Source organism: Schistocerca nitens, chromosome 3, assembly GCF_023898315.1.
Source record: "Schistocerca nitens isolate TAMUIC-IGC-003100 chromosome 3, iqSchNite1.1, whole genome shotgun sequence".
Lineage (NCBI taxonomy): Eukaryota > Metazoa > Arthropoda > Insecta > Orthoptera > Acrididae > Schistocerca > Schistocerca nitens.
In genome coordinates this window covers 449,450,790-449,474,675 of record NC_064616.1, presented here as the reverse complement: position 1 = coordinate 449,474,675, position 23,886 = coordinate 449,450,790, and the positions used below count along the sequence as shown (strand labels likewise).

Sequence of the window (23,886 nt, the reverse complement as noted above, 5' to 3'; positions counted from 1 at the left end):
TACTTTCAGAAACGACTTTCTGACACTTAAATCTATACTCGACGTTAACAAATTTCTCTTCTTCAGAAACGATTTCCTTGCCATTGCCAGTCTACATTTTATATCCTCTCTACTTCGACCATCATCAGTTATTTTACTCCCTAAATAGCAAAATTCCTTTACTACTTTAAGTGTCTCATTTCCTAATTTAATTCCCTCAGCATCACCCGATTTAATTTGACTACATTCCATTATCCTCGTTTTGCTTTTGTTGATGTTCATCTTATATCCTCCTTTCAATACACTGTCCATTCCGTTCAACTGCTCTTCCAAGTCTTTTGCTGTCTCTGACAGAATTACAATGTCATCGGCGAACCTCAAAGTTTTTATTTCTTCTCCATGGATTTTAATACCTACTCCGAATTTTTCTTTTGTTTCCTTTACTGCTTGCTCAATATACAGATTGAATAACATCGGGGAGAGGCTACAACCCTGTCTCACTCCTTTCCCAACCACTGCTTCCCTTTCATGCCCCTCGACTCTTATAACTGCCACTTGGTTTCTGTACAAATTGTAAATAGCCTTTCGCTCCCTGTATTTTACCCCTGCCACCTTCAGAATTTGAAAGAGAGTATTCCAGTTAACATTGTCAAAAGCTTTCTCTAAGTCTACAAATGCTAGAAACGTAGGTTTGACTTTTCTTAATCTTTCTTCTAAGATAAGTCGTAAGGTTAGTATTGCCTCATGAGGAGGTAATGGATAGAATTAGAGAAAAGTTTGTGGTGTAACATGACTAAAAGAAGCGATCGGTTGAAGAACACATTCTTTCACACCAAGTTATTTTTACTCTACTGGCCATTAAAATTGCTACACCACGAAGATGACGTGCTAAAGACGGGAAATATAACCGACACGAAGAAGATGCTGTGATATGCAAATGATTAGTTTTTCAGAGCATTCCTACAATTGCGAATTGACGCATGTTGCAGGGAATGGCAATTGAATCTCAATGTAGACAAGTGTAATGTGCTGCGAATACAAAGAAAGATAGATCCCTTATCATTTAGCTACAAAATAGCAGGTCAGCAACTGGAAGCAGTTAATTCCATAAATTATCTGGGAGTACGCATTAGGAGTGATTTAAAATGGAATGATCATACAGGGTGTTACAAAAAGGTACGGCCAAACTTTCAGGAAACATTCCTCACACACAAAGAAAGAAAATATGTTATGTGGACATGTGTCCGGAAACGCTTACTTTCCATGTTAGAGCTCATTTTATTACTTCTCTTCAAATCACATTAATCATGGAATGGAACCACGCAGCAACAGAACGTACCAGCGTGACTTCAAACACTTTGTTACAGGAAATGTTCAAAATGTCCTCCGTTAGCGAGGATACATGCATCCACCCTCCGTCGCATGGAATCCCTGATGCGCTGATGCAACCCTGGATAACGGCGTATTGTATCACAGCCGTCCACAATACGAGCACGAAGAATCTCTACATTTGGTACCGGGATGGAGTAGACAAGAGTTTTCAAATGCCCCCATAAATTAAAGTCAAGAGGGTTGAGGTCAGGAGAGCGTGGAGGTCATGGAATTGGTCCGCCTGTACCAATCCATCAGTCACCGAATCTGTTGTTGAGAAGCGTACGAACACTTCGACTGAAATGTGCAGGAGCTCTATCGAGCATGAACCACATGTTGTGTCGTACTTGTAAAGGCACATGTTCTAGCAGCACAGGTAGAGTATCCCGTATGAAATCATCATAACGTGCTCCATTGAGCGTAGGTGAAACAACATGGGGCCCAATCAAGACATCACCAACAATGCCTGCCCAAACGTTCACAGAAAATCTGTGTTGATGACGTGATTGCACAATTGCGTGCGGATTCTCGTCAGCCCACACATGTTGATTGTGAATATTTGCAATTTGATCACGTTGGAATGAAGTCTCATCCGTAAAGTGAACATTTGCACTGAAATGAGGATTGACACATTGTTGGATGAACCATTCGCAGAAGTGTACCCGTGGAGGCCAATCAGCTGCTGATAGTGCCTTGCACACGCTGTGCATGGTACTGAAACAACTGGTTCTCCCGTAGCACTCTCCATACAGTGACGTGGTCAACGTTACCTTGTACAGCAGCAACTTCTCTGACGCTGACATTAGGGTTATCGTCAACTGCACGAAGACTTGCCTCGTCCATTGCAGGTGTCCTCGTCGTTCTAGGTCTTCCCCAGTCGCGAGTCATAGGCTGGAATGTTCCGTGCTCCCTAAGACGCCGATCAATTGCTTCGAACGTCTTCCTGTCGGGACACCTTCGTTCTGGAAATCGGTCTCGATACAAACGTACCGCGCCACGGCTATTGCCCCGTGCTAATCCATACATCAAATGGGCATCTGCCAACTCCGCATTTGTAAACATTGCACTGACTGCAAAACAACGTTCGTGATGAACACTAACCTGTTGATGCTACGTACTGATGTGCTTGATGCTAGTACTGTAGAGCAATGAGTCGCATGTCAACACAAGCACCGAAGTCAACATTACCTTCCTTCAATTGGGCCAACTGGCGGTGAATCGAGGAAGTACAGTACATACTGACGAAACTAAAATGAGCTCTAACATGGAAATTAAGCGTTTCCGGACACATGTCCAAATAACATCTTTTCTTTATTTGTGTGTGAGGAATGTTTCCTGAAAGTTTGGCCGTACCTTTTTGTAACACCCTGTATAAAGTTGATCGTCGGTAAAGCAGATGCCAGACTGAGATTCATTGGAAGAATCCTAAGGAAAAGCAATCCGAAAACAAAGGAAGTAGGTTACAGTACGCTTGTTCGCCCACTGCTTGAATAATGCTCACCAGTGTGGGATCCGTACCAGATAGGGTTGATAGAAGAGATAGAGAAGATCCAACGGAGAACAGTGCGCTTCGTTACAGGATCATTTAGTAATCGCGAAAGCGTTACGGAGATTATAGATAAACTCCAGTGGAAGACTCTGCAGGAGAGACGCTCAGTAGCTCGGTACGGGCTTTTTTTAAAGTTTCGAGAACATACCTTCACCCAGGAGTCAAGCAGTATATTGCTCCCTCCTACGTATATCTCGCGAAGAGACCATGAGGATAAAATCAGAGAGATTAGGGCCCACACAGAAGCGTACCGACAATCCTTTCCACGAACAATACGAGACTGGAATAGAAGGGAGAACCGATAGAAGTACTCAGGGTACCCTCCGCCACACACCGTCAGGTGGCTTGCGGAGTATGGATGTAGATGTAGATGTAGAAGGTTGGCGCCGGTGGCGACACCTACAACGTGCTGACACGAGAAAAGTTTCCAACCAATTTCTCGTTCACAAACAGCAGTTGACCGGCGTTGCCTGGTGAAACGATGTTGTGATGCCTCGTGCAAGGAGGGGAAATGCGTACCATCACGTTTCCGACTTTGATAAAGGTCGGATTGTAGCCTATAGGGATTGCGGTTTATCGTATCGCGACATTGCTGCTCGCGTTGGTCGAGATCCAATGACTGTTAGCAGAATATGGAATCGGTGGGTTCAGGAGGGTAATATGGAACGCCGTGCTGGATCCCAACTGCCTCGTATCACTAGTAGTCGAGATGACAGGCATCTTATCCGCATGGCTGTAACGGGTCGTGCAGCCACCTCTCGATCCCTGAGTCAACAGATGGGACGTTTGCAAGACAACAACCATCTGCACGAACAGTTCGACGACGTTTGCAGCAGCATGGACTATCAGCTCGGAGATCATGGCTGCGGTTACCCTCGACGCTACATCACAGTCAGAAGCGCCTGCGATGGTGTACTCAACGACGAATCTGGGTGCACGAATGGTAAAACGTCACTTCTTCGGATGAATCCAGGTTCTGTTTACAGCATCGTGATGGTCGCATCCGTGTTTGTCGACATCGCGGTGAACGCACATTGGAAGCGTGTATTCGCCATCGCCATACTGGCGTGTCACCCGGCGTGATGGTAGGGGTGCCATTGGTTACACGTATCGGTCACCTCTTGTTCGCATTGACGGCACTTTGAACAGTGGACGTTACTTTTCAGATGTGTTGCAACCCGTGGCTCTACCCTTCATTCGATCCCTGCGAAACCCTACATTATAGCGGGATAGTGCACGACCGCATGTTGCAGGTCCTGTACGGGCCTTTCTGGATACAGAAAATGTTCAACTGCTGCCCTGGCCAGCACATTCCCCAGATCTCTTATCAATTGAAAACGTCTGGTCAATGGTGGCCGAGCAACTGGCTCGTCACAATACGCCAGTCACTACTCTTGATAAACTGTGGTATCGCGTTGAAGCTGCATTGGCAGCTGTACCTGTACACGCCATCCAAGCTTTGTTTGACTCAATGCCCAGGCGTATCAAGGCCGTTATTCCGGCCAGAGGTGGTTGTTCTGGGTACTGATTTCTCAGGGTCTATGCACCCAAATTGCGTGAAAATGTAATTACATGTCAATTCTAGTATAATATATTTGTCCAATGAATACCCGTTTATCATCTGCATTTCTTGTTGGTGTAGCAATTTTAATGGCCAGTAGTGTAGTATTGGATGGTAGTGTGTGTGTGTGTGTGTGCGTACAGGGAGAGAGGGGGAGGAAGGGGGATAAATACACTTTAGGACAAAAATAAACGCACCACAATAGAACCATCTGAATGCGGCGGTAATTGGCAGTTGTATCGTACAGGTACAGACAAACAAACGATTACAGTTTCAGGGAAACTGTATTACTTATTCAAGTGAAAGAGCTTCACTAATTGAGTAAGTCAATAAGGCGTTGTTACGCCTCTGTCCCTATGCAAGCTGTTACTGGGCTTAACATTAAATAACACTGTTGTTTGATCCCCCCTGAGGTATATCGTGCTAAATTCTGTCCAGTTGGCGCGTTAGATCTTCAATATTCTGAGCTGGTCGAAGGGACGGCCCATAATACTCCAAACGTTCTCAGTTCATGAGAGATCCGGCAACCTTCCTGGCCAAGGCCCGATATGGCAAGCACGAAGACAAGCAGAAGAAACTCTCAACATTTGCGGACGGACATTATCTTGCTAAAATGTAAGCCCATGATGGATTGCCACGAATAGCAGCAAAACTGGCCATAGAATAAGTCGACATATCGGTGTGCTGTAAGGGTAGCGCGGATGAAAAAGAAAGGGGTCCCACTATGAAATGATATGGCACCCTAGAACATCATTCCCGGTTGTCGAGCCGTATGGCGGGCGACAATCAGGTTTGTGTCCCACAGTTGTCCGGCACTTAATGGAGTAGATTGGTCGTCAGTGATGAGTCCCGCTGCGAAATGATCCCCGATTGCCAGCTTTCCGTAGAGGTGGCAGTCCCGCGTGCCGGCGACCATTTGGCGGGTGTTGAGTTAGCATAAGAACGGCAGCGGAAAGGTGCGACTGCCTGGGCTGCAACCCATCAAACGGCCTCGCAGTGCTTGCCACCTGATACACAGGTGGTTCCCTAGAAAAAAATCGTTGCCCCCAAGCCGAGAAAGTAAGCAAAACGTAAGTTTGTTGAATTGGAGTAGAAACGGGCGTGATATGGTAAGAAGACAACCTCCTAGAGATGGCCGGTTAGCGAAAGCCACAGTTGTACAGGGAGGGACTAGTTACACAGAGATTATTTTCAAAAAGCTTTGTTGCCCATTGTAGTGAAAATGCTGCGAGGAGAAGACAGCGATTCATCGAGCACGTTATTTGTACCACGTATACGTGCCCGTGAAATGCACCTGCCGTCATTCGTCAGTCATAATTCGTCTGGTGGTTCAATAAGTGATCAAAGTACGAGGCTTGACCTGTGGATTTGACAAGTACCCATGGTGCCAAAGTGAGTGATGAACGTGTGCAAAAGTGTAACGAAGTCGAAGATTTTTATGGACTTTTTGCTGGTCGGAGTGGCCGTGCGGTTCTAGGCGCTGCAGTCTGGAACCGAGCGACCGCTACGGTCGCAGGTTCGAATCCTGCCTCGGGCATGGATGTGTGTGATGTCCTTCGGTTAGTTACGTTTAATTAGTTCTAAGTTCTAGGCGACTGATGACCTCAGAAGTTAAGTCGCATAGTGCTCAGAGCCATTTTTTCTATGGACTTTTAGTCACAGATTAAATATTTGAACACATCAGTGTACAAACGAAAATTTGTACTACACAAATGACATTGGTTTGAAACCGTTTCAATCAATGTGTGCCAAGAAACGAGGATGAAATAAAGCGGTTGTTTGGATTGTTTTTGCGGATGGGATTGGTGAAACTTCCGTCCATACATTTATATTGGTCTCAGGATCCACCGTTTATTCAAACATTCCCGCGTTTCGAAATTCCGTTGAGAATATTGCATTTCTCAGATACTAAAAAAGGTGATGCTTGAGATCGTCTCTCAGAAGTTCACTTCATCGTCGACGAACAGAACAAAAATTTTAAAAAAAGTATTATTATCCAGGCGAAATACGAGGGCAGTTCAGAAAGTAACCTCCGGTTGATTTAAAAAAATACACCAAGTTAAATAAAAATATTTTAATATATACATCTTACAACTACATCTTTGCACTATTTTTCTACATAGTCTCCATAGCGATTGAGGCACTTATCGTATCTCTTCACAAGCTTTGAAATTCCTTCTGCATAAAAATCACCCGCTTGTGCCTGGAGCCAGCCTGTGACCGCATCTTTGAGCTCTTCGGTAACCCAATCTTGCTGTCACTATCTCGTACAAGAGAGTCTTAGAAATCTGTGGAAAACCAGTAGACAACTCCGACATTGAGAAACGTCGATTTTCACGAACTTTTGCATCAATTGTCTGAACGAGTTCGTCAGTCACCAATGATGGTCTACCACTCCTCTCTTCATCATGAACGTTTTCTCGTCCACTTTTAAATAAACGTACCCATTCACGGACAACTCCTTCACTCATAACTCTTGGTCCGTACACGGCACAAAGCTCACGATGAATAGCTGCTGCAGAATATCCTTTGGCTGTAAAAAACCTTATGACAGCACGCACTTCACATTTGGCGGGGTTTTCTATTGCAGCACACATTTCAAACTGCCACAAAAACTAAACTAGCGCAGGTACGACGTTCACTCGACCACGGCTTGATGCCGACTGACCTGTTGAGTGCGTGAACGCACAGATGGCGTCGCTACTCCCCCACAACCCGCACTGTGACCAATCGGAGGTTACTTTCTGAACCGCCCTCGTACTATATTTCGCAAGCCTCTAATACCATTCTGAGGACGAATTATATTCAGGCAATGTTTGAAACACACATGAGGTACATGAGGCACAAGTATGACATCAAAATGTTTAAATTGTACTGCGATAATGGATACTGCTACTGATTTAGAACTTACACTGGCAAAGTACTTGATAAATAAAAGACTACACCACAAATGTTGTGATGAATATGTATCAAGACGTATTCAATAAAGGCCATACATTGTGTACCGATAATTAGCATACGAGTGTAGATTTGGCAAGCAAACACATAATAAGTAATATGCATTTGGTTGGTAGCCTTCGGCCAGATCCTAAAGGAATTACCAAAAAAAAAAAAAAAAGAAAAGAAAAAAAGCAGTAATGACCTACTGAAACAAGGTGAATTGATCACAAAAGAGAATAGTCAACAAATTACGGTCCTGAAATGGAAAGAGAAAAGAAACGTTTTCCACCAAACATTCGAGTGAAATGGAAAACATTACTACCAAAAGAGGGGTTTATCGAAAACTAAATATTGTTGCTGAATGTAATAAGAGAAAAACTGATATTGCCCCTTCTGATCAGATGAGCGCATATAGCAATCCATTGAAAAAATATGTTAAAATGGTGTCGAAACTTACTATTCGACCTTTCTTTGAACACCGCAGTTGTGAATGCGTTATTCACTGAAGAGCCAAAGAAACTGGTACATCTCCCTAATATCGTGTAGGGTCCCCACGAGCACACAGAAGTGCCGCAACTCGAAGTGGCATGAACTCTGCTAATATCTGAAGTAGTGCTGGAGGGAAATGACACCATGAATCCTATAGGGCTGTACGAGGAGGTAAAGATCTCTTCTGAACAGCACATTGCAAGGCATCCCACATATGCTGAATGATGTTCATGTCTGCGGAGTTTGGTTGCCAGCGGAATTGTTTAAACTCAGAAGAGTGTTCCTGGAACCACTCTATAGCAATTCTGGACGTGTGGAGTGTCGCATTGACATGCTGGAATTGTCCAAGTCCATAGGAATGCACAACGGACATGAATGGATTCAGGTGATAAGACAGGATGCTTACGTACGTGTTACCTGTCACAGACGTATCTAGACGTACCAAGGGTCCCATATAACTCCAGCTGCACATGCCTCACACGACTACAGGATCTCCACCAGCTTGAACAGTCCCCTGCTGACATGCAGGGTCCATGGATGCATGAGGTTGTCTCCATACCCGTAAAAGTCCATCCGCTCGATACAATGTGAAACGAGACTCGTCCGACAGGACAACATGTTTCCAGTCATCAACACTCCGCCGGCCGCGGTCTCGCGGTTCTAGGCGCTCAGTCCGGAACCGCGCGACCGCTACGGTCGCAGGTTCGAATCCTGCCTCGGGCATGGATGTGTGTGATGTCCTTAGGTTAGGTAGGTTTAAGTAGTTCTAAGTTCTAGGGAACTGATGACCACAGATGTTAAGTCCCATAGTGCTCAGAGCCATTTGAACCAAGCCATCAACACTCCAATGTCGGTGTTGACGGGCCCAGGCGAGGCGTAAAGCTTTGTGTTGTGCAGTCACCAAGGGTACACGAGTGGGACTTCGGCTCCTAAAGACCATATCGATGATGTTTCGTTGAACGGTTCGCACGGTGACACTTGTTGATGGCCCAACACTGTAATCTGCAGCAATTTCCGGTAGGGTTGCACTTCTGTTACGTTGAACGATTCTCTTCAGTCGTCGTTGGTACCGTTCTTATGGATCTTTCTCGCTGGCTGTTTTTGCCGAGCGGTTCTAGGCGCTTCAGTCTGGAACCGCGCGACCGCTACGGTCGCAGGTTCGAATCCTGCGTCGGGTATGGATGTGTGTGATGTCCTTAGATTAGTTAGGTTTAAGTAGTTCTGAGTTCTAGGGGACTGATGACCACAGATGTTAAGTCCCATAGTGCTCAGAGCCATTTGGATTTTTCTCAGGCCGCAGCGATGTCGCAGATCCGATGTTTTAGCAAATTCCTGATATTCACTGAACACTCGTAAAATGGTCGTACGGGAAAGTCACCACTTCATCGCTATTTCGGAGATGCAGTGCCGTATCGCTCGTGCGCCGACTATAACACCACGTTCAAATTTACTTAAATCTTGATGACTTGCCATTGTAGTAGCAGTAGCCGATCTAACAACTGCGTCAACACTTGATGTCTTATATAGGCGTTGCCGAACGCAGCGCCGTATTATGCCTGTTTACGTATCTCCTTATTTGAACACAAATGCCTATACTCAAAAAATGGTTCAAATGGCTCTGAGCACTATGGGACTCAACAGCTGAGGTCATTAGTCCCCTAGAACTTAGAACTAGTTAAACCTAACTAACCTAAGGACATCACAAACATCCATGCCCGAGGCAGGACTCGAACCTGCGACCGTAGCGGTCTTGCGGTTCCAGACTGCAGCGCCTTTAACCGCACGGCCACTTCGGCCGGCAAATGCCTATACTCAGTAAATGTAGTCAAAGATGTGACGGAACGGAAACAGTTGTCAGTTGCGGTCACACGGCATTAACATAAAGGAATGCCTTCCCTTGTCGACTCAAGAAGAAGCTAACGCCAGTTGTAAACAAATGAAGTGAAGTACACAGAGTGCGTAGATATTGTTCTAAATGTTACAAGACAAACACAAGGAGGAGGAGATTACTATTTAACGTCCCGTCGACAACGAGGTCATTAGAGACGGAGCACAAGCTCGGATTAGGGTAGGACGGGGAAGGAAATCGGCCGTGCCCTTTCTAAGGAACCATCCCGGCATTTGCCTGAAGCGATTTAGGGAAATCACGGAAAACCTAAATCAGGATGGCCGGACGCGGGATTGAACCGTCGTCCTCCCGAATGCGAGTCCAGTGTGCTAACCACTGCGCCATCTCGCTCGGTGACAAACACAAAAACATTCGGTCGCAGTACAGCTAGAAAGTTAACTAAACAGTTTGTTACCTTTGTGATAAGTGTAAATCTAAACCTCATTTTTGTGCTGAATGTTTTAACAAATTTCATTAAAATTACAAAATTTGTTTTATAGCCTTGATACCACCGTCCCCATGCACTGGTGTCGTCCAGACGAAAAGTGCACTGTTAGTGCGCACGGACTGACTTCCACCAAACGAATAATGCAGTCAAGACCAGGGGACGCCGCGCGGGATTAGCCGAGCGGTCTCAGGCGCTGCAGTCATGGACTGTGCGGCTGGTCCCGGCGGAGGTTCGAGTCCTCCCTCGGGCATGGGTGTGTGTGTTTGTCCTTAGGATAATTTAGGTTAAGTAGTATGTAAGCTGAGGGACTGATGACCTTAGCTGTTAGGTCCCATAAGATTTCCCACACATTTGAACATTTTGAACCAGGGGACTAACGCCGCCACAAGGAAAGAGTCCACTGTCAGTCTCACGGGACTGACGGCGCCCTTACCGTGTTAACCTATCGGATGCAAAGGAACAGTTAACATTCAAGATATTGATTGCAGTTCTTGAGATGCCAGATAATAAACGTTCTTGTCGTGTCGCAAACCTCATTAATTGACGACGTTAGGTCGAGGGAGATGGCCACTAGTCGTGCTCTTGGATGAGCTGTCGCTCACAGACTTTGCTCAGTGCTCAGTCAACCCAACACACATGACTTCTGCCTTGGTCTTCTGCCGACGTTTCTCTCATATTAAAAAGTGTATGTGAAATATAAATGGCGTTAGGCGTATAACTGCAGAAAGTGCAGATATTGTATCATTTGTTTGTTTATAAATATCTTTTCTGCTACAAGTCACGATTTTCTTTTATTCATATTTTACACGTCGCGTTTCAGAAGTGATTCTTCAATTTTTAGGTTGTTGTAGTTTTTAGGAAGAACTTGGACTTATAGTTTCTTATGATACATTTGTGCAGAGTCTCACACATGTAAAACGTAACACACAACTTTCAGTGCACAGTACGCATCGAGAATGACTGTGTGTTTATGTTATTAAGTTAATCTCGATGTATGCTGGGCACTAATGTTGTGTGTGATTTTTGACATGTGTGCATAAATGGATCATAAGAAAACTGTAAGCACAGGTTCTTGCAAATTCCACCACTAACTACACATAAAAATTGATAACTAACTAAAAATTGCGCATTTGTTGTAAATATTGAAGAAAAGTCAACAGAACAAAGCAGGACCTCACACATCGAAAACATTGCGTAAAAATGGCATAGTACAAGGAGAAGACACATTTCAAAACAGGTATCATTTCTCGAACCGCGTCGTATAAAACATGAATCATAGAAAATCGTGACTGAAAAGTTATTTATAAGCAAACCAATGGTCTTCACAGTCTCAGGCTTTCAAAAAAAACATTTGTAGTGGACAAAATCAGATTGTGATCATTGGTACCTTCATATGTACGCACTTTAGTGTGTTAATTGTTTTTGTCTCTTTGTGTAACAGGTTTCCCGCAAACACGTCAAATAATTTACTGCCTGGTGTGTTCTGCACTGTCATGACCGCACCATCAAGTGGACTACACCTGGCAAATAGATTAACCGTTTTACATCACATGTCCACGCTTCAGCTCCTGATCATCTGCCCAGAGGAAAATAAGCATTAATGGCTTACTCTTTGCCACTAACCAACGTGAAAACATGCCACTCTTAATAGCTTCATCAAATGAAGTAAATACTGATGTAATGTTGTTCAGTACACAGTCCTCAGTCACCAATAAAAATATCTGCAATTATACCGCTAACACCGTGCATCTCTAGCTGGTTATTAATAAATAAATGCATTTTAAGTCGCTGTTTCATCTCTGCTGAGTCTGGTGCAACAATATAGATTGACGTTTTGTGTAACCTAATCTCGATAGTAGGATAGGGATGGTGGGTGAGGGTGGTTGGGAGGGGGGAGGGGGGAAGCTGAACTGAAAGGTAGGCTCGCAACTGACTGACGGTCCTTATCCCACGGTTTGGGACACTATATATACAGAGGCTGTGCCTATACGTATCAATCTAGGATATTTTCAATCGTCCATCGTTACAATACACAACATGTATGACGTATAGCAATAATAATTTCTACTAAATATTGCGCTATCCGGTGTTGCAACATCTCAACAGCTGGCAATGAGACTCGCCAAATATCCTATTCTAGCAAAATTCCTAGCGCCTCTGTACTGTTCGACTACTACCGAAAGCCAAGACACAGCACGATTCATGGCTGACAGATATTCCAATTACACCGTTGTTTACACCTCGTTTCCCCGGATACGCACATGAATTACGAGGACGGTAGTCAACACAGCATGTAAAAAATTACTGTTTACAACGTGCCACAGTGGTGTAGGTGATGTCAAGACGAACAAATTGATATGGGACGCTTGTGATCTATCAAGCCGAGGAACAGCCTCAGATTGCCACCTAAGCTATAGCGCATGCGCACCAAGCGAGATTTTCGCTAAAACTATTCTTGAATATTAAAAACCTCTTCCCTTGCACTTATAAAAAGTAAAATCCACGTTCGTGTAAATTCTACCTAAAAATATTATAGCTTTAACTGCATGAAATTAACAATTACGTCATTTTGTTTCTGTGTTCTTCTTACTACGAAAATACTGTACTTGTAATGGTTAGGCTTAAATCGTATAGTAGACCTAATTACTTTTTGCATAACGCTTACAAAAGTCTTTTTTATTTCGTTACTCTCATGGCTAAGAATAAATTAGTAATGTTAACGAAATTGCTGACTAAGTCGGTTGCGTTAGAGGGTGAGAAAATACTAAAAATCTCGCGCGGCCCTCATGCGCCGTAGCCAATTTTAAGCTGTTTCCCGGCTTGATAGATAGCAAGTGTCCTGTATAAACTGTTCTTCTTGACTTTCCGTATACCACTGTGATTCGTTGTAAACAGTTATCGTTTATACCCTTTAGGAAACTTGGTGCTGTAGAGCTAAATGTGGCAGATGTCTGTCCGCAGCTCGTGGTCGTGCGGTAGCGTTCCCGGCGGGGTCAGGGATTTTCTCTGCCTCGTGATGACTGGGTGTTGTGTGCTGTCCTTAGCTTAGTTAGGTTTAAGTAGTTCTAAGTTCTAGGGGACTGATGACCATAGATGTTAAGTCCCATAGTGCTCAGAGCTATTTGAACCATTTTTTTGGCAGATGTCTTTAGCATTGTTACTAATATACGAGCGGCATTCGACAAGTAATGCAACATATTTTTTCCTGAAAGCTGTTTGATTTTATTCAGGATTCCAATACACCATGTTATTCCCCACTCTTTTGGCTACGAAACTGTATTTTTCAACATAATCTCCGTTCAATGCGACGGCCTCACGGCAACGTACTGGGAGGGCCTGTCTGCTCGCACGGTAGTACTCTACTGGTCGACATCGGAGAGCCAACGTCTTGCTGCATGAGTAACCTCTTTATAATCCACATACTATTTTCTGCGGAGTGCATCCTTCATTGGGTCAAGCAGATGGAAGTCGGAAGCTGTAAGATCCGGGCTGTAGGGTGGATGAGGAAGAACAGTCCATTGAAGTTTTGTAAGTTCACCTCGACCTCTCGAGTGCGCAGACTTGTGTAAGGTCTTGCGTTGTAACGGAGAAGGAGAAGTTTGTTTGCATTTCTGTGGCGACGAGTACGCTGAAGTCGTTTTTACGATTTCCTGATGGTAACACAATACACTTCAAATCTGATTGTTGCACCATGTGGGAGGACATCACACAGAAGTACCCCTTTACAATCCGAGAGGACGCGGCCATGATTTTGCCTCTCTTCGGAGGAGAGCTGATGTGGCTCCAATCCATGGATTGCCGTTTTGTCTCCGGTTTGCAGTGCTGAACCTACGTTTCATCACCTGTGACGATGTTCGACAAAAAATGTCACCATCAGCCCCGTAACACGTATGCAATTCCGCACAGATGGTCCTTCGTTGCTCTTTATGGTCTTCTGTTAGGCGGCGAGGAACCCAGCAGGCACACAGCTTTGGGTGGGCGGCTGTGTCAGCAAGACCAACAGAGGCGTCCAGTTGAGCAACGAAATGTTTGTTGTAATCCGTCGATCACTTCGAACGAGAGTCTGCCCAAGTGGCAACACTGTAGGTGTCACAGCTGTGTGCACGCGGGAGACCGGATAGGTCTGCGCCACCCCTTTGCGGTGATGACAGACGCCTCGTCCAAAGACCCACCGCGCTTTTGTTCACTGCTAGATCTCTGTAGACATTCTACAACAGCCCAAGAATATCTACGATGCTGCGGTTTTCCCCCAAAAGAAATTCAATGGCATTTCTCTGCTTCGAACGCACCTCCGTTACAGGTGACATTTTGAATGCTACGTATACCGCCGCCACCTATCGGAACTCCATGAAACTATAGGGGATGAAGTGGGAAAATTCCACGATGTCACGCAACAAATTCCGAATTTGTCAACCTATTGAGAAAAAAAAGTGTTGCATTATTTATTGACCGCCCCTCGTATAAAATTGTGTAGAGTATGCGATAAAATGTCATTCAAAACAAATCCAAGACACACACACACACACACACACACACACACACACACACACACACACACATGTGCATCTAAACGATGGATAGGTTGTCACTGAAACATAAATTAAATGAATAAAAGCAATGAAAAATGTAAATGTGTGGCTGAGACCTAAGCTGAAAAGTTATCAGCCAGACAGTCTGTCACACTTTACTTCCTGATGCCTAGGAGATGGCACTGACACTTGACAAAAAAATTATTTTAAAGCACGTACCGCGGTCATCCTAGCTAAAGCGGAGTGCAGATATGCTGTTAAATTTACATTTGCCTGGTTCTCAGATGATACAATGCGATCTAATCAGATTCATCATACAGAAATACGTATTTCACTAGTAGATCAATCCTATGAAAAATATTATAAAATGTTCAGGGTGGTTATAATTACAGTGCAGCTATTCGCAGAGGTCCTGTGTAGGCTGTAATTATCGTATAGCAGCGAAACTTGGTAGATATTCTACTATGTCAATGCGAAACCGATTTTCGCAGGGAAAGAATTATTTCCAATTTTGGCTACCTGGTGCAAACCTGGCGCTGTGAATGCAAGAAAGACGTATAGAAATGTTTCCATACGTAATGAGTTAGGAACAGGATGTGAAGAGAAAGGGCCAAACAGGTGAGAAAAGCATAATGTTGGTTTTAATAGTATCTGCCACTTATACAATTTGTCCAATATGAGCACCAGAGACGTCGACGAGATGCTGCATCCGTAAAGTGAGGTGATCAACAGTTTCTTGCAGCAGTTCCGATGAAATCTCAGCAGTGTGTTCCTGTATACTAACCTTCAGATAAGGTAGGAATGGAAATGAGCGTTTGGCGTCATTGGCCAGGAGGCCCCTTACGGAGCAGATCCGGCCGCCTTGGTGCGGGTTTTATTACATTCGACGCCACATTGGGCGACCTGCGCCCCGGATGGGGATGAAATGATGATGAAGACAACACAACACCCAGTCACTGAGCGGAGAAAATCACCGACTCAGCCGGGAATCGAACCCGGGCCCGTAGGACGGCAATCCGTCACGCTGACCACTCAGCTATCGGGGCGGACAGATAAGGTAGAGACCGAACGTGTCCCATGTAAAATCGTTCTTTTCGGCATCCCCAGAGCCAAATGTCACATGGATTCAGATCAGGTGACCTCAGAGGCCATTCATCTGGAAAACCTCTGGAGATAATACGTTCGTGGAAGGTTGCATTAAGCAGTTCTTTCATCGGTCGAGCGACATGAGGTATTGCACCACCTTCATTGGAATCAGTGGATTCCAGTAAGAATCACATCCTGCCCAAGTAGGTCTCGATAACGTGCAGAGGTCACGGTACATCTGAAAAGTTCTCTGTGTGTATTCCCTTCAAAGAAGAACTGACCGAGAATAAAGGTGCTTGTGAATCGACACAACACACTCACATACGGCGAATGCAATGGCTCTTCGTACACAACACACAGTTCAACAAAACGCCAAATTCGGCAGCTGTGTCTATTCACTCTACCCTGTAAAGTAAACTGCGCCTCGTCACTCCATAGAATATTGCCTAGTCAAATCAACTCCGATCTGTTCCAGAAACTTAAGAGCAAATTCAAAGCGTTGCTGTGGATCATGGGGTCTCAGTTGTTGCACCGTCTGGACCTTGTACGGGGGTCAGTATAAAATAGGCCCCAAAACTTTCCCACCGTTGACCTTGGGATGGACTATTCTCCTGACATTGCACAAGCAGCAGTACTACCCGAGCACATGCTGCATGGTCAGTTACAGCACAAGAAACCTCGTCACTAACTTCCACCTCGAAAGGACGCCTGGCTCTTCCACGTGCCACTTCAAGATCAAACGTGTTTTCAAATTTCATTATCACCTTCTTTAAAGTATTTAATGACATTGAGGCTCTCCTCAGACCTTTTAGTCGCCGATACTAACTCAGTGCATCGCTGTAATTGCTCCCCTACAGTTTCAGTAACACTACACAGTCTCTCTTTTCGATTCCCATACTGTTCACTCATGTTATGACTTGACAAATGACAGCGTGGATGCCGTACCATCATGCAAATAGTGTTCGGTGCCAGATTTGCATCTGGTACCTAAAATTATTACTGCTTTTTTCTTTCAACGCAAATCGGTTCGGCATAAACGCATAAGCATATCTCCCAAGTCCCGCTGCCATGGCCGGCCGCTGTGGCCGAGCGGTTCTATGACCTCGGGCATGGATGTGTGTGATGTCCTTAGGTTAGTTAGGTTTAAGTAGTTCTAAGTTCTAGGGGACTGATGACCACGGATATGAAGTCCCATAGTGCTCAGAGCCATTTGAACACTCGTAGTGGAAAGATCTAACATACACATACTGACATACACAGGTTTCGTGAACGCTACTGAAACCTTAGCCATCTCCAACGTCACTAATCATTGATAGAAGATAATAGCTCGCTTAAAATTTGGCTTGGCAATATAATCGCTTGCACCAGGACGACAGTAAATTAAATACATTTCGCAACACTTTCTCATATCTTCCATAGTTTTCAAGAATACTGCATTGATCATTAATTTAAAGAATTCCTTTCCAAACTAATACTGGTACACTTCGAGACCCCATTTTCGGTACTGGCATCTATGTATTCGTCCAACCAGCATGTCTGTTTCATGGAGACAGCGCATGTAACTCTAATAAGTTCTATTCCACAACTGAGGCACTGCTGGTGGTTTCTGTAGTGCATAATGTATCTCTTTTTATCCCCCTGCATCGTCATCAGCTCTGAGACGCAATCATTACGCATGACTAGATGATTCAAACATATCGACAAGTTGCTGTGCATACCATGCAAACTGGTAGGATATGCCTGTTCTGCCTCCAAGACATATTCTACACCAGAGTCAGCAGCTCCGCCTTGCAACTTATCCAGTCTGGCTGTGTCCTTACAGAACAACCATCAGAACTCTCGAATCGGCAGAGACTGTTGCGTGTCGCGTCTGTATAAGTTGTTTACATCCAAGTACGGGATGTTCCTCAAATCGTCAGATGTCTTGTACTCCTCCTCAAGCATTCACGGGTTATTTGCCTTGGTTTATCTATACACTCACTGACAAAATCCTCAGAAAATCCTCCGTTCAAAGAAAAGTAGCAGGTCAGCATCGTCCAACAGTTGAGTGCTGACAAGTGCTCTTTATAACATTGCGTCCCATGAACGCCTTGTCCTGGCGCTATGGAAGGTAGGACCCAGAGAGTATGCGCCCAGCTATACATTTCTGAATTTCTCGAACATGATGGTGTGCAGGCTCACATCCGTGTTCATGTATAATCTAGCATATTTCCCTTAATCAGGTATGCCGAACTACTGTCGGACATTTTCCACATATTCATACTTCGCATCCTTAACGGCAGTGCCGGCCTTTGTGGCCGAGCGGTTCTAGGCGCTTCAGTCTGGAACGGCGCGACCGCTACGGTCGCAAGTTCGAATCCTGCCTCGGGCATGGATGTGTGTGATGTCCTTAGGTTATTTAGGTTTAAGTAGTTCTAAGTTCTAGGGGATGCCGGGCAATGTGGTTTTGGTGACTCGTTTGGAGAATAATATCAGGCAGGACTCAAACCTTATCACCTCTGAAATCGAAATCACCCAGGTACCCAACAAAGATGTGAGCATCGCACCCATTCCAGTTGTGAAAGAAAACGGGTATGTGTCGTCCCAGTTGGTATTTCAAGTTGTATGTCTTGTGTGCTGTACCTCAAAACCTCACTATTAAATAACAGCGGTCTCTACATACACTTTCTGCTTTACTATCTAATGGCACAATGGCAGTCTCCTAAAATGACAATCAATTGCTTCGTTGTATAAGGCATCACTCCCTTGTGATTCGGTCATAGGAATGTTGTTGCGGTAAATCCGATTCAACATGGCGTGCAAGCTTTTCGAGATCACTGAGCAACCATCCGCAAACGTATCCGCGAGGTATGATTCGCATTGTTAAAGACTGGAATCGCCGGCCAGTGTGGCCAAGCGGTTCTAGGCGCTTCAGTCCGGAACCGCGCGACCACTACGGTCGCAGGTTCGAATCCTGCCTCGGGCATGGATGTTGTCCTTAGTTTGGTTAGGTTTAAGTAGTTCTATGTTCTAGGGGACTGATGACCTTAGATGTTAAGTCCCATAGTGCTCAGAGCCATTTGAACCAAGACTGGAATCGTCTGAGCATAGAACGTCATACGCCGCCGCATATGGTACATGCCGTTCTGTGAAGGTAATATGGGAGGCAGGGGTCACCTTCAAAAAGCTCCACGGGAGCTAGGAGGCACTCAAAACCCACATACACTATGTGATCGAAAATATCCGGACACCTGGCTGAAAATTACTTACAAGTTCGTGGCGCCCTCCATCGGTAATGCTGAAATTCAGTATGGTGTTGGCCCACCCTTAGCCTCGATGACAGCTTCCACTCTCGCAGGCATACGTTCAATCAGGTGCTGGAAGTTTTCTTGGGAGATAGCAGCCCATTCTTCACGGAATGCTGCGCTGAGGAGAGGTATCGGTGTCGCTCGGTGAGGCCTGGCACGAAGTCGGCGTTCCAAAACATCCCAAAGGTATTCTGAAGGATTCAGGTGAGGACTCTGAGCAGGCTAGTCCATTACAGGGATGTTATTGTCGTGTAACCACTCCGTCACGGGCCGTGCATTATGAACGGGTGCTTTATCGTGTTGAAAGAGGCAATCGCTATCTCCGAACTGTTCTTCAACATCGGGAAGCAAGAAGGTGCTTAAAACATCAATGTAGGTAGGCCTGTGTTGTGATAATGCCACGCAAATAAACATGGGTTACAAGCCCCTCTTTGAAAAACACGACCACACCATAATACCACCGCCTCCGAATTTTACTGTTGGCACTACACCCGCTGCCAGATGAGGTTCACCGGGCATTCGCCATATCCACACCCAGCCATCGGATCGCCACATTGTGTGCCGTGATTCGTCACTCCACACAACGATTTTCCTCCGTTCAATTGTCCAATTTTTACGCTCCTTACACCAAGCGAGGCGTCGTTTGGCATTTACTAAACCGGCCAGTTTCAAAAAGCAGAGTGGTTAGAGTACTTTATACTTTAGATCTTTCTGTTCTGCACATTGTACCCTTCTTCTGACTTGCCTTCATCTGCTGCCAGATCATAAACATGAACTGATTAATATCGACTCTGCCACTCAGATTTAACTAGGCCCTGGAGTTTAATGGGACTGTGATAACATAAAAATTATAATGCTCACAGACATTAGGTGTTTGGTATGTACTCATATACTCTGGATTTTTTGCCAATTACTACTGCAATCTATAACAGACTATGCAAAGCAAATAAATTCACTTTGTACAAGCGTACTTTTGAGCGATATCCTCTGGAAGCAGGACAAAACTAGACCCCACACTTACTGTATCAAAGACATGCGAGTAAAAATGGTTCAAATGGCTCTGAGCACTACGGGACTTAACTTCTGAGGTCATCAGTCCCCTAGAGCGTATAACTAGTTAAACCTAACTAACCTAAGGACATCACACACATCCATGCCCGAGGCAGGATTCGAACCTGCGACCGTAGCGGTTGCGCGGTTCCAGAGTGTAGCGCCCAGAACTGCTCGGCCACTCCGGCCGGCCCCACGCACGTTTTACACTGTCCACACAATGTAGACAGGCATCTATCCTGGTGATCATTAAAACTTAAAAGGATGGGCCAGGAGACCGCATCTACCTGAAGGCCGATGTAGAGGTGGTACAGGATGACTCCCAGATGGTCCAAGCTGTAGTGAATGCATTTTTGACAGTCAGGGCTGAAGCAAGTGCGGCATTCATGGGTGCAGCGAAAGCATCATCAAAGGCCTGGACTTAGGTCCATGCGTCATCGACACATCCAGCCGAGGCGTATTTGGCACAAGCCTCTGGATGATCCCAATACTCCTGAAGAGGTAGAAAACAAAACGTGTTTTTTATGAGTATCATGTGTAAATATCCCTAAAAGATATATACGTATATCTATAATAATCTTTAGTACTTAGGCAGAAAACCATCGCTGTCCAAACAGATGAAATAGAAGGACCTAATCTTGCATCTACTGGCGCTTTGCCTCTTAGCAGCGCTTCCACCTCATAATCATTATTTTTAATATTATCATCTAGATTACCTAAATTTAGGCCAACGGCCTTGCCGCAGTGGCTACACCGGTTCCCGTGAGATCACCGAAGTTAAGCGCTGTCGGGCGTGGTCGGCACTTGGATGGGTGACCATCCAGGCCGCCATGCGCTGTTGCCATTTTTCGGGGCGTACTCAGCCTCGTGATGCCAATTGAGGAGCTACTGGACCAATTAGTAGCGGCTTCGGTCAAGAATACTATAACGACCGGAAGAGCGGTGTGCTGACCCTACGCCCCTCCTATCCGCATCCTCCACTGAAGATGACACAGCGGTCGGATGGTCCAGGTAGGCCACTCATGCCCTGAAGACGGAGTGCTTTACCTAAATTTCAAAATCTCGTAAACAATGCATGCAGCTATGTAAAAATTATTATTGTTGCAGTTGAAAAAAGTGAAGTACTACTACTTATATATCTCCCCCTTGCCAATGGCGTCATTCCCCATGAGTTCACGCTAGAGAAAAGTGTCAGGTCGTTCAGCTGGATATCAGAAGCTGCCGTGTCCACCCATTCCCTATAGCCACATTGTCATCGAGTGCAACAAAAAACCAACAAAATTTCATAAGCAATGCATGCAATTGTGTAAAAATTATTATTGTAGAAGGGCAAAAATTACTCATTACTTGTGCATATGCCCCTCAGCGACTGGTGTCATCTTGTATGACCTCACACTCGAGAAAGACGTTCGGTCATTCAATTAAAATATCAGCGGTTGCAGTTATGACCTATTTTCCCATTGCCATATCGTCATCAACATCACCTAGAAAGAAACAAGAACATCTCATGTAATGTACGATGGCATGAATTATTATTGAAGAAGAATAAGAAGAAATACCAATTACTAAATACGTTTGCATTCATTAATAACAGGAGCATATTCCAGTGAATTTATACCAGAAGAAGGCATCAGGTACATCTCAGATTTGTATCATCTACCTTATGACGCATCTCCGTAACATTAGCCAAGCTTCCTAGACACAATAACATTTCATATGGATCATATGCATGTACAATTGTACAACACCTTTACGTGCATTACAATTACCCTTACGTATTCGAGCGTCTGTTGGTTGAGTCCAGTCCTGGGAGCTCACACTACGGACCTAACCAGTCCTTCAACTATCAGTAAAAAATCATGAGAGATTTGGGCCGTGCAAGTCTCTCTCTCTCTCTCTCTCTCTCTCTCTCTCTCTCTCTCTCTCTCACACACACACACACACACACACACGGATATGTCGCTGCCGTAGGTGGACTGGGCATTGCGTCAGCTTCAATCATAGGTTGCACGGTGTATGTAGTCTGCGAGTTCACAGACATAGGACTGAACTGGAATTCATCCACTTCCACTGCTACAACATCGTTGAAAAATTCTGCAAGACAGAGAAAAAGCGTTATGGTAGGTAACTATTTATTATCCACGCTATAGGAGAGAAGGAAAACATATCTTTACGATCACAAAATTTGTCTGTTCGCCAGTTCTGAGCTACCTGTCACTCTAAAAAGTCCCAGTCAGCTCAATTACATCTTGTTATGTACGGCTCTTCATTAAGGATGATTGTACTTGTATACTCCAATCTGTAAAGAAACCGAAATTCATCATCAGCGTGCAGCTACATACAATGAAGACATATTCACATAGATAAATAAATTGCCTTAGATTCATACCTGCAGTGCCTCCAAATCGAGGGCACTTATTAGCACCTGCTGCACCATCACAACGATTCACAGACTGGCGCTTCATCTCTGCTATAAGACTGGAACTGCTGCTATCAATGCTGTTGATGCTGTTGCTATTAGGTCCCTCATTCAAGTGATTTCTCCAATCAAACCATGTTTTCGTTACAGCCATAAAACTGGATGCATGTGGATTGATTCACTAGGAGACAAGAATGATTAATCCCTATTGCTTGGAAGTAGCAGGTCCGATCTTGCAAACCTGTAACTAGCACGTGTTTCAACTGTGTCGGTGATGTGTAGGTGATGGAATGCTGTCATCAGGCCACACTCCCGCCATTGTCGGAACTGCTCAAAGAATACTACAAACATCAAAAAATGTTTTGCATCACCTTGGTTCCGAGAGTTCCGGAACCTGTAGGGAAAACTTGAATAGAGATCAACATAAACATCATTTCCTCCCTTTTTATTGCTCATGAAAACCACACATTGCGTGGTGTACCACCATACAGCAAGACCTTAAGAGGTGGTGGTCCAGATTGCTGTGCACACCAGTACCGCTAATACCCAGTAGCACGTCCTCTTGCATTGAAGCATGCCTGTATTCATCGTGCCATACTATCCATAAGTTCATCAAAGCACTGTTGGTACAGATTAACCCACTCCTTAAGGGCCATTCGGCACAGATCCCTCAGAGTGGTTGGTGGGTCACGTCGTCCATAAACAGCCCTTTTTCAATCTATCCCAGCCATGAGCGATAGGGTTCGTGTCTGGATAACATACTGGCCACTCTAGTTGAGCGATGTCGTTATCCTGAAGGAAGTCATTCACAAGATGTGCACGATGTGGGCGCAAATTGTCGTCCATGAAGACGAATGCCTCGCCAAAATGTTGCCGATATGGTTGTACTATCGGTCGGAGGATGGCATTCACATATCGTACAGCCATTACAGCGCCTTCCATGACCACCAGCGGCGTACGTCGGCCCTACATAATGCCACCCCAAAACTGCAGGGAACCTTCACCTTGGTGCACTTGCTGGACAGTGTATCTAAGGCGTTCAGCATGACCAGGTTGTCTCCTGTTTTCAAACACGTCTCCGATGATTGTCTGGTTGAAGGCATATGCGACACTCATCGGTGAAGAGAACGTGATGCCAGTCCAGAGCGGTCCATTCGGCATGTTGTTGGGCCCATTTGTACCGCGCTGCATGGTGTCGTTGTTGTACAGATGGACTTCGCCATGGACGTCAGGAGCGAAGTTGCGCATCATGCAGTCTGTTGTGCACAGTTTGAGTCGTAATACGACGAC

General features: G+C 45.0%; 1 pseudogene; it reads left to right on the top strand.

Annotated features, from left to right (window-relative positions):
* Positions 1-20,903: 20,903 nt before the first annotated feature.
* On the top strand, positions 20,904-21,021 carry LOC126250522 (5S ribosomal RNA; annotated as a pseudogene).
* The last annotated feature ends 2,865 nt before the right edge of the window (positions 21,022-23,886 follow it).